We start from the raw sequence: 18,006 nt of genomic DNA on the forward strand, positions 1-18,006 counted from the left end.
GCGGCATGTGGAATCTTCCCGGACCGGGGCACGAACCCGTGTCCCCTGCATCGGCAGGCGGACTCTCAACCACTGCGCCACCAGGGAGGCCCTAAAATTACTTTTTTGGCATTCAAGTTTATACGTCCATTTTGACTTTGAAGATGACAAGCCATGAACTGCACTCGAAGGTAAAGTTCTTCAAATAATTTTAGGACAGGCAATGTCACAATTCCCGCAGGAAAAGTTTTTTCAGGAAATTTAAAAATTATATACTAAATATATTGAAAATGTCCTCATTCAGTTAGTGAAATGCTTAAAAGTTGATCTGACTGGTTATTTACTTAAATTTTATTTTACCTTCACCACTATAGTGGGGTTTAGAAATGCTGAAGGACACTTCAATGAGACATTGCCAGTCCCTTCAGGAAGGTATGGGTAATAGTGAAGTATGTAACTTGTGGGAAAGAAAAGATGAATTAACAAGGGAAAATTTCATAAGAGTTACATTTAAAATAAACCAAAAGAAAAAGGCCTATTTGCACAAGTCAGATAAGATACAATGCACAGATAATGCCTAAGTTGAAAACAGAAAGAGAAGTATTACCAAGAATGATTTACAAGTCAGATTCAGAAACATAAAAAAGCATTTCTCCACTTCCCTAAGAAGTGGAATGAATGAACTTGGTCAAGGTAAGAGTGAAGAAATGAACTGGGTTATTTTACAGGTAATTGGAGAACTATTTACTCAAAGGGCTTTTCACAGGAAATGAAGGTGATATGAGGTCAGGTCTCATGTAGAAACTAGGAGGAGGCAAGATACTTAATATAGCCAGTTTTTCATGTTCCAGCATTAGGCATTAAACTTTCTCAAATAGAAATTACTGTCATCCCCTGTCCACCCAAGTGGTGTAACTCCACAAGGGGTTAGGGGAGGGGATCATCATAGGGAATTATATCCATTCACTTAAAAATAGTACATCCACTCACTGGCACTAAAGTAGTGAGCTTATTAGAAGAGTATATGGATCCCATTAATCTTCATAGGCCGATAATGCCAAGAAATACCACATTTGAGACCTCAGCTTAAATGTTTTTCATGATAAATGGAGTTTGGCAAAGAACGTTTGAGAAATAATGGGCAAAAAATCTTAAATATTCAACATCATCAGTGTGTCCACCAATCTGTTGTCAACAACAAAATGCTCTTCTGTATGACGCAAAGGCAGGTCCTGAGACTTATAACCAGGCCTTCCCTTTGGTAACATCAAAACTAACATAAAACAGAGCTGAACAACGAACAGTCAGAATAGGCGTTAAGTACCTCTGAAGACAGTATGAGAAAGAAAACAATGATGTCACTTGACTGTGAAAAAGTGCTCATGGTCTCATAACTGACTGCTTTGAAAAACAGCCAGTGGATGAAATAATTGTAAAAGGGAACAGAAAATTAGGAGCTGATCCTCAGAGGCACAGGGCAGCACAGAAAACATGTGCTGGCTGTCAGCATTATGTATTAGAATTAGGCCCGCTACTATTCAATTTTTACAAAGACATGGAAGAGCACTTTATAACTACAAGATTAAATAACCGATAGTAAAAAATGAACAGGGCCTGAAGGCAAGTCTAATTCAATAAAGAACTGGGACAGCCAAGAGCTTAAAAAACTAAGTTTAGACACAATGGACTATCTCACTCACAGCCTGGGCAGACTGATAGACCCTGAACTTCTGGGTTCTTTAAAATCAGGATATTATTGCAGCCCAGAGGTTAGTTTTGGTTGCTGACTCATAGAAGAAAGATGAAACCAGATAAAGAAGTCTCAAGCAACAGTGTGGAAGAAAGGCAGAGTTAGGGCAACATTTATATAAGATCAGACGACTCCTGTGATATTCTTTCCAGGTCTTGAATATTATCCACGATAAATTCAGAGTCCAGGGTTAGGCAGCAGATTGTCAGGATTAATGAAAATGAAAAATATTAGGTTTGATATTCACATTAGAAAAGCCATAATTACATTAAATGTTGGCAAGTGTAAAACAGGTGTTAAAGCTCATTCTCCCGAATTCCACAAATTTTGGAGTTTACAGAATCCAATGTTGTCAACTTCAAGAGGCAGGGATAATTTTACAATTATGTTCCTCTCAGTGGGCTAAAAAATGACAACAGAAGTAAAAGTTCATTACTTAAAGCTGTTTATGGAAGTAAGAAATATGCCGTCATAAAAAATGTGTACTTTTGAAAGGTGCAACTTATCAAATGGCTCTTGTGGGACTTTTCTTCAGGAGATGAAGAAGGAGGCAGAGCTGCTCTTCCACTTGTAGGTAAGTACATGCGTGATGTTCAGGCTTTGCTTTTAGAATTATCAAAGGAATCAGGGAAAAACTGAAAATCACCAGACACAGTACTTTGTTATTTTGAAGGTCCAAATTACAAATACTGAAAAAAAAAAAGTTTCAGAAGGTGATTTTTTGAGGTCATCTGAGCCCCAGCAATCACTAACAAGCCTCTTCATCCCAAAATGTAAGTGTGTATTGAAAAAGACAAAGTAAACCTCGGAAACGGGGCGGTAAGCAAAATCCTGAGACCCAGGTCCAGTCCAGGAGGACAGCCTTGCTCAAGATTCCGTGTTCTCTTCTTCCAGCACTTCTTTCAGGAACTCAAATTGCCAGGGCAGGAAAAGGAAGATGCACATCCAGCTGTTGCCAGTTTCTGAGTTGTTGTCGTTGTTGTTACTTCTAGGATAGGAGCAGGGGATGTCTTCTCATTTTCGTCGAGATCGCCTCCAATCTCAGAACCCAGCGACTCCGAATTCTTGCCACTCCCTTCTCCACGAACCTACCTATGCAGCACTCACAGCCCCTGCCAGCTCTGGGAACTGCAGAGATCCCGACAGCCTGGGATGGGGACTGAATCCTCACTGTAGTGCAATTGAGCGGAACCACGACGACCTCACAGAGCGGCTGACAACACACATTCCCAAAAATCCAGCGGTACAAATTTTGACAAGCCTTGTCCAATCAACGGGCTCTAGTTTGGATTCAGTTTTTTTATTTATTCTGCTATGGGGGAATATAGTCAGCCATCAGGAGGCAGGGAGATAAACGGTTCTCTTCTGCCCGACAGAAAATAAAGTGAAATCTACAAGTACCAGCTTTGGGGGGAAATGGGCCTGGATGGAGAAAAACCCACTCGGAAGGTATGTTCAAACTGGGTCGCACGCAAAGAGTACACACCACACCGGGTTATTGCTACAAAGAGCCCCAAGGACCACCGTCTTTGTGGTCCCCACGGCAAACCAACAGGATTCTCCCGGCAGTTCTGCAGCAACAGCTAGTTCAATAAAGCTGTGCGAAGGTGCGAAGAGGAAAAGAGGAAAGCTCCTTGCATCCTCTCCTGCCAGCCGCGGCCCCGGCCCTCCCATCACCCGGCCCCCTCGCCCCTTGACAGCCCAGGGACCCTGCGTCCCGGGTCCTGAGCCAGGCGGCCCCACTCGGGTTCCCGCGTCCCGGCGGCTCCCGGCGCCCCCGAGGGCGGAGACTGCCGGGCAGGGGGAGGGGCGGCCTCGGCCCGCGGGCCCCCGGGGCGGCCGCACGCCCCCTCCCGGCCCGCACTTTCCCGCCTTCCCCATTTGAACAGCTCCCGCCCGCCTTCCTCCTTCGACCCGCTCCAGCCCCTTCCCGGGGGCGGACTGCGGCCGCTACTCCAGTCCCCGGCTCGGCCCCTGGGCTAGGCCGCGACGGGCCCCGGGCGCCCTCAGGGCGGTGTCGCGGCCCGAGGCGGCGGGTGGTGGCGGGGCGGGGCCACTGCCGCCTGGGGGTGGGGGCCCAGCTCGGCCTCGTGGGGGCTCCGCTCGCCGCTACCTTCACTAGGCTCGCTCGGATCCCGCCTCAGCGCCGCCGACCGCCGCCATCTTGGAGAAGGAGAGAAAAGCGCGAGCGGCCAGGGAGCCTCAGTCGAGCCCAGAGCGCAGACTCCGCTTGGGAAGGGGAATCCCGTTGGTGCAAGAGTGCCGAGCGCATCGAATGAGACGCTGAGCTTGCTGAGCTCCGGAGCTGTCCTGTGGTGAGAATTTGCTCTGTGCCGGGCTTGGGCTAGAAGTTTTACGAACACGATACCATTTGATTCTCACTGCATCCCTGTGAGGTAGGTTTTGTCACATTTTATAGGTGAGAAACAGGCCCAGAGGGAGGGGTTAAATGATTTGCCCAAGCATACACAGGTAGTTGGAATGGGAGATAGATACTACTCCCAAGTCTTCTGAGTCTCAGTGAAGTGCTCTTTCCAAAAAACTTTGCTATTTCCTTCAAGATATTTTTATACAGTAATTCCTGTCTTTGCAAAACCTAGACCATGCAGATTAATAGCAGTGGTGCCTGTCTGGAATTTAGCGTCTACATTTGGGTGTTTGGCATATTTAGGGTGGCAGAATATATCTTTATAACAAGGCACTGTAAAATAATTTGCATGGCACATCATCTGCATTTCTCCCCATAAATTATTTGCATTTAAAAGTTAGAAACAGTCTTCAGAGCAATGAAGAGATGCTACACACAGGAGAGAAATTTTTTTTTTTCTGTTTTGCTCTGGAAAATTTAGGCCAATGGGTAGAAGTCACAGTGTGCAGATCTTGGTTCAATATGAAGACGAATTAATTTTTCCAGAGCAGTTCAATTACGTTGGGCTACTTTTAAGGTAGTGATCTCCCTGTCACCAGAGGAGTCCAAGCAGAAGCGAGTGTCCTAGTTTCTGTAGAGCAGAGAGGTTACAGATATAGAATGGCTTCTAGAGTTGTGAAACCCATGAGACTCTATGCAAAATTATGTGTTTGTGCACATGTGTACTTTTCTGGGGTTTTGACCCCATCAAAGATTAAGAACATCTTAACTAGTGGGCTTTCCATTCCAGAACTGACTCTTGGTTCAGTGATGTTTTCACCATATTATGCTCTCTTGAGACAGAGCTGTTGAATAAATTCCCAAAAGGTAAACACAAATAATAAAAAACTAGCATCATGACCTTCTCCTCAGCCCCTATCCTGCTCACCAAAAAGACTGGCAATGAGTTTCACCAAAAGGTATGGGATGGCCCTTCTGGAACACCTTGCCTGACATTAGGCTTCTCAGCTAGGTATTTAAGAACCTCAAGAATGTATTTCCCTCTTGTTCTTTAGTACTGGTCAGGATGTTCTTAGTTGTATGTGACAGAAACCCAATTTAAAATAGTTTAACAGAAAAGGAGAATTTATTGGCTGGCCTTATTGAAATGCCCAGTACCTTCAGGTGTGGTTGGATCCAGGGAGGGACTCAAGTCTGTCTCTTGACATCTCTCTTTGGTGCTTTCTTCTGAGTTGGCTTTATTCTTAGGCTCCAGGTGGTGACGGCGACAGCTCCAGGCTTTATCGTCTTAATTGCTAGCAATGTTCTTGGAGAGGAAGTTTCTTTTTCCCATTTGTTTTGGTAGATATCATGGGATTGACTCTTCTTTCCTGAATTGGATCATGTGTCCAAACAGAAAGCAACTGGTATGAGCAAAGGTGTGGGGTATGGTGATTGGCTAAATTAGGTCACATCCTCACCCCAAAAGTAGGTCAGGCAGAACCTAAAGGAAAGTCAGAGGTTATTGTCAGAAGGGTAAATGGGTGCTAGGTAGGCAAAAACCATAGCTGTTCGCCTAACTGTACTACTAGCTTGGACCTGAATGCCTCATGAGTCCCATTTGTCCCATTCCTTCTTTTATCTCACCTGAGGATGGGCATATCAAGTTATTGCTCATCGTCACCTCCTGTAGACTGGAAGTTGGATCGCTCCTCTGTCTGTTCTGTTAACTTGCTCTTAGTCTTACATCACTGCATGTGCATTCATTCAACAAATATTTATTGAAAACACAGCATGCGTCAGGCACTGTCCTAGATGTTGGGCATAGAACAGGGAATAAAGCTGAGAGTCTTTGACCCCTTAGAGCTTACATTCTAGTTGGCTTGGAGGGCAGAACATAAAAACATAGGTACCATGTTAGATGATGCTTAAAGGTAGAGAAAAGTACCTGGAAGGGATACCAGGATGGGGTGGAGGTGGTAGGGATTGTTATTTAAAACAGTGATCAGGAGAAGCTTCTCTGATGAGTTGTACACTGGAGGCCATCTCATCCAGAAGTAGGTCAGTGTGGGAACCCGGAGGTCATAGATCCTGGAATGGATGCTGATGGAAAAAGATTCTCTACTGAATATCCTGTCATGGTTCTTTCGTTTCTGAAACTTGGAGAGAGAGAAAGGAGGACCTGCTTGGTAGCCTGAGTTGGTCATGGTAGGCTTTGTGAGTGATAATGCCTCGTCCCATGATGAGTGGAGGATGGCATTTAAGATATGTGAAGATTGGGCACTCCCTGGGGCTGTTGCTGTTCTCTGGTCCACCTGACCCAAGTAAAACTGTCCAGTGCATGGCAGTAGCAGGTGGTGGCCCAACAAGTTGTGCTTCATTTGGACATTTTCTTCTTCAGACCATTTTTCTGTGCTTTGCCCTTTTCAGCTGGGTTTTAATCGGCTTCTTTGTGCTAGGCCTGACGGTCGATGCAGTGATGGGTTGTACATTAGTCAGGGCCCTTTTGGGAGTGACTTCTGGGAGTGATGGGACCTAATTAAAACTACCTAACGAGGCAACGGTTTTTTGGATAGGACACCAAAAGCACAAACAACAAAAGGAAGAATTGGTAAGTGGGACTACATCAAGTGAAAAAGTCTCTGCACAGAAAAAGAGATAATCAACAAAATGAAAAGGCAATCAATGGAATGGGTGAAAATATTTGCAAATCATGTATCTGATAAGGGGTTAATATCCAAAATATATAAAGAGCCCATGCAACTCAATTGCAAAAACCCAAACAATCCAATTAAAAACTAGGCAGAGGAACTGCATAGACATTTTCCTAAAGAAGACATACAGATGGCCAAAGGGTACCCGAAAAGGTGCTCAACATCAGTACTTATTATGGAAATGGAAATCAAAACCACAATGAGAAACCGTATTCTGTTAGAATGGCATCATCAAAATGACAAGAAATAACAAGTGTTGGTGAGGATGCAGAGAAAAGGGAACCCTTGTGCACTGTTGGTGGAAATGTAAATTAGTACAGTCATGGTGGAAAACAGTATGAAGTTTCTTAAAAAAATTAAAAATAGAACTACCATACATGATCCAGGAATCTCTCTTCTGGGTATTTATCCAAAAAAGTGAAAAAGGATATCGAAGAGATAGTTGTACTGCCATGCTCATTGCAACATTATTCATAATAGCCAAGACATAGAGACAACCTAAGTGTCCATCAGTGGGTGAGTGGATAAAGAAGTTGTGGTACATATATACAATGGAACATTATTCAGCCATGAGAAGGAAGGAAATTCTGTCATTTGTGACAGCATGGATGGACCTTAAGGATATTATACTAAATGAAATGTCAGACAGAGAAAGACAAATACTGTATGATATCACTTATATGTGGAATCTGAAAAAGCCAAACTTACAGAAAAAGAGAGTAAAGTGGTGTTTACCAGAGGCTGTGGGGTATGAGAAAAGGGAAGGTTTTGATCAAAGGGTATAAACTTTCAGTTGTAAGATGAATAAATTCTGGAGACCTAGTGTACAGAATGGTGACTATAGTTAATAATAATGTACTGTGTACTTGAAATTTGCTAACAAAGTAGATTTCAAGTATACTCACTGCACATACATACAAATGATAACTATGGGAGGTGATGGATATATTAATTAGTTTGATCATTTCACAATGTATACATATACCAAAACATGTTGTACACCTTAAATTATAAAATTTTTTATTTGTCAAAAACAGAAGAGTCACGAACCTACAACTGTATATAGAGTTGTTCGTATATTTCCTTATTATTGTTTTGGTGTCTGCAGGGTCTGTAGTGATATCTCCTGTTTCAGTCCTGATAATGGTAATCTCTGTTCTCTTTCTCTCCCTTTCTACCCGCTTGTGCTCTCTCTCTGTAAATTTATTGATTTTTGTCTTATTGATTTTTTCTGTTGTTTTCCTGTTTTCAATTTTGTTGGTTTCTGCCCTTAACTTTATTATTTCCTTCCTTCTGTTGCTTTGGGCTTAATTTTTTCTTCCTTTCTAGGATCATTAGGTGGAAGCTTCAATTATCAGTTTGAGATATTCCTCTTTTTTTTTTTTAGTTTTTAAAAAATTTATTTAAAAATGAAGTAACGTTGATTTATAACATTATATAAGTTTGATGTGTACAGCATTCATATTTCTACTTCTGTATACCCTACAACATGCTCACCACCAAAAATGTATTTTCCATTCATCACAATACAGTTGATCCACTTTATTCATTTCACCCTCCCCCCACCCCTTCCTCTTTGGTAACCACTACTCTGTTCCCTGTATCTATGTGTTTGTTTTTGTTTGGCTTGGTTTGCTCATTTATTTTGTTTTTGTTTGTTTATTAGTTTTTTATATTCCTGTATGAGTGAAATCATGGTATTTGTCTTTCTCTGTCTGGCTTTTTTCACTTAGTGTAATACCCTCAAGTTTCATGTGTGTGTTGTCCCAAATGACAAGATTTCATATTTTTTATGGCTGTGTATTATTCTATTGTGTATATATGTGCCACATCTTCTTTATCTATTCATCTGTTGATGGGCACTTTGGTTGTTTCCATTATCTTGGCTATTGTAAATAATGCCATGATGAACATGGGGGTGTAGATATCTTTTTGGATTAGTGTTTTTGTATTCTTTGCATAAATACCCAGAAGTGGGATTGCTGAATCATATGGTAGTTCTATTCCTAATTTTTTAAGGAACCTCCATACTGTTCTCCATAGTGGCTGTACCAATTTATATCCCGCCAACAGTGTAAGAGGGTTCCCTTTTCTCCACATCCTTGCCAACACTTGTTATTTCTTGCCTTTTTGATAACAGCCATCCAAACAGGTGTGAGGTGATAGCTCACTGTGGTTTTGACTTTCATTTCTCTGATGATTAGTGATGTTGAACATCTTTTAATGTACATGTTGGCAGTGTGTATGTCTTCTTTGGAAAGATGCCTATTCAGCTTCTCTGCCCACTTTTAAACTGGGTTGTATTTTTTTTTTTTTTTTTGCTGTTGAGTTGTATGAGTTCTTTATATATTTGAGATATTAGCCTCTTATTGGATATATCATTTGCAAATATCTTCTCCCATTTGCTTGGTTGTCTTTTCATTTTATTGATGGTTTCCTTTGCTGTACAGAAGCTTTTTAGTTTGATGTAATCTCAGTTGTTTATTTTTGCTTTTGTTTTCCTTGCCTGAGGAGACATATCTAGAAGATACTGCTGAGACCAATGTCAAAGAGCATACTGCCTATGTTTTCTTCTCAGAGATTTATGGTTTCAGGTCTTATATTCAAGTCTTTAACCCATTTTGAAATAATTTGTGTATGGTGTGAGATAGTGGTCTATTTTCATTTTTTTGCACGTGGCCATCCAGTTTTCCCAGCACCATTTATTTATTTGTTTATGTAAATTTATTTATTTATTTATTTTTGCCTGCATTGGGTCTTTGTTGCTGCTTGCGGGCTTTCTCTAGTTGTGGTGAGTGGGGGCTACTCTTTGTTGTGGTGCGTGGGCTTCTCATTGCGGTGGCTTCTCTTGTTGCAGAGCATGGGCTCTAGACATGTGGGCTTCAGTAGTTGTGGCACACAGGCTCATTAGTTGTGGCACACAGGCTTAGTTGCTCCATGGCATGTGGGATCTTCCTGGACCAGGGATCGAACCTGTGTCCCCTGCATTGGCAGGTGGATTCTTAACCACTGCATCACCAGGGAAGTCCCCCAGCACCATTTATTGAAGAGACTATCCTTTCTCCATTGTATGTTCTTTGCTCCTTTGCTGTAAATTAATTGTCCATATATGTGTGGGTTTATTTCTGGGCTCTCAGTTCTTTTCCATTGATCTATACATCTATTTGTCTTGCAATACCATGCAGTTTTAATTACTATGTATTTGTAATATAGTCTGCAATCGGGGAGTGTGATACCTCCAGTTTTGTTCTTTTTTTCCTCAAGAATAATTTGGCTATTTGGGGTCTTTTGTGGTTCCATATAAACTATATATCTTTTGTTCTTTTTCTGTGAAAAATGTCCTTGGGATTTTGATAGGGATTGCATTGAATCTGTAGATTGCTTTAGATAATAAGGACATTTTGACAACATTAATTCTTCCATTCCATGAGCACAGAATATCTTTCCATTTATTTGTGTCTTCAGTTTCTTTTAACAATGTCTTATACAGTAAGTCTCCTACAAACAAACCTTCAAGTTTCGAACTTCCAAAGATATGAATGTGTGTCACATGTCCAATCATGTAAGTTAGTTCACACGTCTGTCATACATTGTCATGTGCATGCATCTTCTACAAGTGGTTGCGCTTTTGTGTACTTTACAGTACTGTGTAGAGTACAGTAGTACAGTATCTTTATTTCAAGCACAGCATGTCTGGAAGCAAGCGTAAAAGCAGCAGCAATGTAGCTGGTACTGCTGTACTTTTCAAGGTTTGTTTTTTTATGTATTATTTGTGTGAAAAGTATTATAAACCCATTACAGTGCAGTACTATATAGCCAATTGTGTTAGTTGGGTACCTAGGCTAACTTTGAACAAATTGGACTTAAAAACGTACTCTCAGAACGGAACTCGTTTGTATGTAGGGGACTCACTGTAGTTTCCAATGTACAAGTCTTTCATCTCCTTGGTTAAATTTATTCCTAGGTGTTTTATTCTTCTTTATTGCAATTGTAAATGAGATTATTTTCTTAATTTCTATTTCTGCTAGCTCATTGTTAATGTATAGAAATGCAACAGATTTTTGTATATTGATTTTGTATCCTGCAACTTCACTGTATTCGTTTATTTCTAATAGTATTTTGATGGAATCTGTATGGTTTTCTATATATAAAAATCATGTCATCTGCAAATAATGACAGTTTTACTTCTTCCTTTCCAATTTGGATGCATTTTATTTCTTTTTCTTGCCTAATTGCTCTTGCTAGGACTTCTAATACTATGTTGAAGAAGAGTGGTGAGAGTGGGCATCCTTGTCTTGTTACTGATTTTAGAGGGATAGCTTTCAATTTTCACTATTGAGTATGATGTTAGCTGTGGGTTTGTCTTATATGGCTTTTATTATGTTGAGGTATGTCCCTTCTGTTCCTTTAGGTGTAAGGTTAAATTCTTTATTTGAGATTTTTGTTTCTTGAGGTGGGCCTGTATTACTATAAACTTCCCTCTTAGTACCATTTTTGCTGTATCCCATAGATTTTGGTATGTTGTATTTTCATTTTCCTTTGTCTTCAGGTACTTTTTGATTTCTTCGTTGACCCAATAGTTGTTCAGTAGCATGTTGTTCAGTCTCCACATATTTGTGATTTTTGCAGTTTTCTTCTAGTTTCATTCGATTGTGATCGGAGAATATGCTTGATACAATTTCAGCCTTCTTAAATTTCAGTCTTTAATTTCAATCTTCTTAGCTTTACTGAGACTTGTTTTGTGTCCCAGCAGATGGTCTATTCTTGAGAAAGTTCCATTTGCACTTGACAGAATATGTATGTTGCATTTGGTTGGAATATTCTGTACAAATCTATCACATCCATCTGGTCTAACGTTTCATTTAAGGCCACTATTTCCTTGTTGATTTTCTGTCTGGATGATCTATCTACTGATGTAAGCAGGGTGTTAAAGTCTCCTACTATTATTGTGTTGCTGTCAATTTCCCCTTCAGGTCTGTTAATAATTGTTTTATATATTTTGGTGCTCCTATGTTTGGTGTATAGGTATTAATCACTATTATGTCTTCTTGATGAATCGTCCCCTTTGTTATTCTATACTGTCCATTTTTATCTCTTGTTACCTTTTTGGCTTGAAGTCTATTGTGTCTGATATGAGGATGGCCACACCTGCTTTCTTTTGGCTTGAAGTATTGGCTTGAAGTATTATCTTCCATCCCGTCACTTTTAGCCTATGTGCGTCTTTAGAGCTGAGGTATGTTTCCTGGAGGCAGCTTATAGTTGGGTCTTGTTTTTTTTTTTTTTTTGCAGTACGCGGGCCTCTCACTGTTGTGGCCTCTTCTGTTGCGGAGCACAGGCTCCGGATGTGCAGGCTCAGCGGCCATGGCTCACGGGCCCAGCTGCTCCGCGGCATGTGGGATCTTCCCAGACCGGGGCACGAACCCGTGTCCCCTGCATCGGCAGGTGGACTCCCAACCACTGCGCCACCAGGGAAGCCCTGGGTCTTGTTTTTTAATCCCTCCAGTCACTCTGTGTCTTTTTAAAATTTTATTTATTTATTTTGGCTGCGTTGGGGTGTTCACTGCTGCGCACGGGCTTTCTCTAGTTGTGGCAAGCAGGGGCTTCTCATTGTGATGGCTTCTCTTGTTGTGGAGTATGGGCTATAGGCTCATGGGCTTCAGTAGTTGCAACACATGGGCTCAGTAGTTGCAGCATGCAGGACCTAGCGCATGTGGGCTTCAGTAGTTGTGGTGCATGAGCTCAGTAGTTGTTGTGCGAGGGCTTACTAGTTGTGGCTTGCGGGCTCTAGAGCGCAGGCTTAGTAGTTGTGGTGCGTGGGCTTAGTTGCTCCATGGCATGTGGGATCTTCCTGGACCAGGGGTTGAACCCATGTCCCCAGCATTGGCAAATGGATTCTTAACCACTGGGCCACCAGGGAAGTCCCACTCTGTGTCTTTTGATTGATGAATTCAATCCATTTACATTTAAGGAGATTATGGATATATTAGGATTTGGTACTGCATTTTAAAAAATTAATTAATTTAATTTTTATTTTTGGCTGCGTTGGGTCTTTGTTGTGTGCAGGCTTCTCATTGTGGTGGCTTCTTTTGTTGTGGAGCACGGGCTCTAGGAGCACAGGCTTCAGTAGTTGTGGTGCATGGGCTTAGTTGCTCCATGGCATGTGGGATCTTCCCGGACCAGGAATTGAACCTGTGTCCCCTGCATTGGCAGGGGGATTCTTAACCACTGCGCCACCAAGGAAGTCCCGATACTGCCATTTTATTTTCTGTTTTCTGATTGCTCTATATGTCTATTGTTTCTTTTCCTTGTATTTCTGGCTGCCAGTTTGGTTTGGTGGTTTTCTGTATTTTTCTGAATTTCCTTTTTTTAAAAATATGGCGTTTCTATGCTCCATGTTTATGTTTTGTGGTTACCCGGAGGCTTGTATAAAATGCCTCAAAGATAAAGTAGTCCTTTTTCTGTTGCTTGCATCTTATCTTCATTTAGTTTTATGTATTCTATCCTTTACCTCTTACCCTTTTATGTTTCTTTTGTCTTAAATGATCCCGTTTTACGTTGTGAGTTTGTTACCAAACTGAGCTAGCTGTAGTTATTTTTCTGCCTTCTTCTTTTCTCCCTTTAACCTTTATGCTGTAATAGAGCATCATGTAAAAACCTATACAATCTGATAGAGAGTTGCAGTTTTCTGGTTCTGTCTGCTTATGACCTCGTTCAAAGTTTTGTGTATTTTGACTGCTTTTTTTCTGGTAGAAAGCTCCTTTCAACATCTCTTATAAGGCAGGTCTAGTGTTGATGAACTCCCTCAGCTTTCGTTTGTCTGGGAAGGTCTTTTTTTCTTGTTCATATATGAATGACTACTTTGCTGTATAGAATTTTTTTTTTTTTTTTTTTGCAGTACGCGGGCCTCTCACTGTTGTGGCCTCTCCCGTTGCGGAGCACAGTCTCCGGACGCGCAGGCTCAGCGGCCATGGCTCACGGGCCCAGCTGCTCCGCGGCATGTGGGATCCTCCCAGACCGGGGCACGAACCCGCGTCCACTGCATCGGCAGGCGGACTCTCAACCACTGCGCCACCAGGGAAGCCCTGCTGTATAGAATTTTAAAAAAAATTTTGGCCACACTGTACAGCTTGTGGGATCTCAGTTCTCTGATCAGGGATTGAACCCAGGCCACGGCAGTGAAAGTGCTGAATCCTAACCACTAGACCACCAGGCAACTCCCCTAGAATATTCTTGGGTGAAAATTTTTAATCTTTCAGTATTTTGAGAATGTCATTTTACTCCCTCTTGGCCTGTAGGGTTTCTGTTAAGAAATCTGCTGATAGTTTAATTGGAGTTCCTTTGTAGATTACCATCCTTTTCCCCCAGCTGCCTTTAAAATTCTTTCTTTGTTACTGACTTTTGGCAATTTTAATATTATGTGTCTTGGAGAAGGTCTTTTTGCATTAAGGTAATTAGGTGTTCTCTTAGCTTCATGGACTTATATATCCAGTTTCTTCCCCAGGTTTGGGAAGTTCTCAGCTATTATTTCTTTAAATAATCTGTCTGCTCCCTTTTCCTTCTCTTTTCCTTCTGGGATACTCATTATTCTAATGCTGCCCTTCCTAAAAGAGTTGAATAGCTCTTGTAGGATTTCCTCATTTTAAAAATGTCTTGTTTACCTTTTCTCTTGTATCATTTTTAGATTTCTGTCTTTGAGCTCACTAATTCTTTTTTTCGATATAGTCTGCTGTATTTCCAATGCTTTTTAATGCATTCTTTATCTCGTTTATTGTGTCCATCAGCTCCAGAATTTGTTTGGTTCTTTTTTAGAATTTCAATCTCTTTGGTAAAATATCCTTTTTGTTCATTAATTTTATTCGTGAGCTCATTAAACTGCCTTCCTGTGTTTTCTTGCATCTTGCTGAGTTTCTCCATGACAGCTGTTTTGAATTCTCTATCCATTAGATTGCAATATTTTGTGACTTTAAGTTTGGCTTCTGGAGAATTGTCACTTTCTTTTCGTGTAGTGTTACTGTGGCTCTTCATGTTGTTTGATGAATTATTCCTCTGCTGATATTAAAAGACAGGTTAGGTGTTCGATTCCTTTCTTTTGTTTTCTGGTAGGTGGCGCTGTCACACACATTCTTGGTTTCTCTTGCCTGAGCTGCCTCTGGTAAAATTTGAGCGTGGCACTTCCCAGCCTCCACTGGCTCTGCAAGAGGTGTGGCTCTGTGCCTTTGTTGTTGCTTCTTGTGCCACCTGGGTGTTTGCTGCCTTGCTTCTGCCAGAGCCTCTGTCATCACTGGGATGGCGGGCTCTTCCCTTGCGTCTGGGACCCCCTGAGTCACAGGTTCTGCTGCTGTGGAGGGAGGGGGGCGATGCAGGGGGAGAAGCCAGGGTCGTGCAGGTGCCTCTACCTTGTCCATTGTTGTTGGGTTCATGAATTCTGCCACTGTGAATGGAGGGAGGTGGGGGCTGGGATCACGGGTGCCTCAGCAGCTGGAGGGATGGGGTCCCAGGCCTCACTGCTGCTGCTGCCCGGTTAGCAGTGGCAGTGGGCACTGGTGTGGTTGGGTGATTGGAGTCATGTGTGCTGCCTTCCTTGCTGTCCCTGGGTTCTCTGAAGCTGTGGGCTCTGTGCCTGGTCAGAGGGGTAGGATTGCAGGAACCATGGCTGCTGTTCCCTCCTCTGTGTGTTACAGCCCACCCACCTTTAGACATGCAAATGTGTGAAATTCTTCGGCGACCTGTTATGTTGGGCAGAGGCACCTTTGTTGAGTTGTGGATTTTTTTTTACTGGCTGTAGATTGACGGGGAGAGACAAGGGTAGATTTTTCACTCTGCCATGTTTCTGATGTCACCACATTCCTCTTTTCTAATGTGTGCATTTAATGCTATACATTTCCCTCTTGTCCCTGCTTTAGCTGTGTCCCATGATTTTCATATGTTTTATATTCATTCAGTGTTGTCTATTTCTTTGAAACTTCCTCTTTAACTTAAGGATTATTAAAAGTGTGTTGCTTAGTTTTCAAGCACGTGGAAATTTTTCTGTATCTTTGTTTCTAGTTTGATTCCCCTGTGGTCCATGGATGCGCTCTATATTATTTTATTACCTTGATTGTGGCAATTGTCTCATTGGTGTTTATATATGTCAAAACTTCATCTAATATCATACTTTAAATATGTGCAGTTTAATACATGTCAATTATATTTCAGTAAAGACATCAAAAATATCAGAAAATAAGAGACTTAGATAAAATTTCTAGAGATGAAAGCTACAATGTCTGAGATGGAAAATATACTAAATGGGATTTATGGTCAATTAGACACTGAAGAAGAAAAGTTTAATGAACTTTAAGATATAGCTAGAGACACTATGCAAAATGAAACAGAGAGAAGAGACCCCCACCACCACCAAAATGAAGAGTATCAGTGAGCTGTAGGAAAAGATTAAGTTTAATGTAAGTGTAATTTGAGTCCCTGAAAGAGGAGAGAGAGGAGAGAGAGAGGATACAAAAAAACTATTTAAAGAAATATTGGTATCAAATTTTCCAAATTTTCCAAAATCACAAACATAAAGAAAATGACACCAAGGCACATCATTAGCTAATTGCTTAAAACCAGTGATAGAGAGAAAATCTTAAAGGCATAAATAGAAAAAGAAGACATTTTGTGCAGAAAAGACTTAACATTGCAGGCCTAAGACTACTATCCTTAGAAAATTTGGCCCTTGGCTGGTGTCTGTGAAGTTGGATTTTGGGGTGGGGAGTTTCCACCCTTTCCTAACTGGTAGGAGTGACGCACTGTGCCTGCCATTTGTGCAAACAGTGTGATTTAAGATGAACACCTGCTTTCTCTTTGGAAGTCTGGAATTTTAGTACATGCTAGGCAGAGTTGGCATGACCAACCCCCCAATATAAGCTTTGAGTGTCCAATGGGCTTCTCTGGGTAGGAATATCACACATGTTCCTTCATTTTTACTGCAGGGGAAGAGTGCACTGTGTGACGACTTATGGGAGAGAGAGCATAAGGAAGTCTGTACATGGGTTCCTCCAGGCTGTTCCTGTGTCTTTTCCCCTTATGTATACTCACTGTGTACCCCTACTGTGTATCCTTACTGTATTGTATCCTTACTGTGTATCCTTATGTGTTGCTATAATTAATCTTAGCCATGAGTACAGCTATATGGTGAATCCTATGAGTCCTTCTAACAGATTTCTGAATATGTGGGTGACCTTTGGGACCCCACATATATTACACAAAAAAGAGCACAGATAAGGATGACATCAGACTTCTTGTTCGAAACAGTGTAAACCAGAAGACAGTGGAGCACCATCTGTAATGTCCTGAAAAAGAAGTCAACCTAGGATTCTATACCCAGCAAAAGTATCTTTCAAATGAAGCTATAACTGATATAAAAATGTAAAAAAGAAATAATTTCAGAAGCTAAAAATTTCATTACCAGCAGACCTTCACAAGAATGTTAAAGGAATTCCTTTAGGTGGAAGGAATATGATCCCAAATGGAAATCTGGATCTGCATAAAGGAATAAACAGCACTGGGAGTGGTAACTATGTGTGTAAATGTGAAAGCTTGTTTTCTTTGAAATCTCTTTAAGTGAAAATTGGCTTTTAAAAGCAAAAATAGTCACAACGAATTGTGGGTTTTTAAAAACATATGTAAAATAAGATGAATGACAACAACATCACAAAGGTCAAGAGTGGTAAAAAAGGAAGTAAAGTGTTGAAAGATCCTTGTAATATATATGAAGTGGTAAATATCACTTGAAGACAGACTGAGATAAGTTAAAGATGTATAGTGTAAATCTTGAAGCAATCACAGAAACACTCAAAAGAGTTATAGCTTATAAGCCAAAGAAAGAGATAGAAGGAAATCATAAAAATACTTAATTAGTCCAAAAGAAGGCAGAAAAAGAGAGAAAAGGCAACAAAGTAAAGATGGGAGAAACAGAAAACAAGTAGCAAGATGGTAGGTTGAAACCAACCATATCAATAATTGCATTAATGGAAATGGCGTAAACAATACAAAAATAAAAGAAATCGACAGGTTGGGGAAAAAACCTCCTAACTATATGCTGCTTATAAGAAACCCACCTTAAATATAAAGCACAAATAAATTAAAAGTAAAATATGGAAAAAAATATGGTGCTATAGACTGAAGTTCCCCCTGCCCCCTCAAATTCATATGTTGAAACCTAATCCCCAATGTGATGGTGT

General features: G+C 41.0%; 1 protein-coding gene and 1 long non-coding RNA gene across 6 annotated transcripts in view; one reads left to right on the forward strand and one right to left on the reverse strand.

The window, feature by feature from the left end:
* The window catches only part of HMGXB4 (HMG-box containing 4), a 31,666-nt gene extending 27,741 nt beyond the window's left edge, over nt 1-3,925 (reverse strand). For 2 of the 4 annotated variants that reach the window (XM_019918325.3, XM_004322577.4), the window contains exon 1: nt 3,843-3,925. The gene's annotated coding sequence lies outside the window, so the exon portion shown is untranslated. The remainder of the gene's footprint in view (nt 1-3,842) is intronic. The other 2 variants (XM_019918326.3, XM_019918327.3) reach the window with 2 other exon arrangements.
* LOC109547133 (uncharacterized) overlaps nt 3,863-18,006 on the forward strand; it is a 92,880-nt gene continuing 78,736 nt past the window's right edge. Inside the window, exon 1 of one of the 2 annotated variants that reach the window (XR_004528838.2) lies at nt 3,863-4,125. This is a non-coding gene — a long non-coding RNA (uncharacterized lncRNA). The remainder of the gene's footprint in view (nt 4,126-18,006) is intronic. The other variant, XR_002172850.3, reaches the window with a different exon arrangement.

Source organism: Tursiops truncatus, chromosome 11, assembly GCF_011762595.2.
Source record: "Tursiops truncatus isolate mTurTru1 chromosome 11, mTurTru1.mat.Y, whole genome shotgun sequence".
Lineage (NCBI taxonomy): Eukaryota > Metazoa > Chordata > Mammalia > Artiodactyla > Delphinidae > Tursiops > Tursiops truncatus.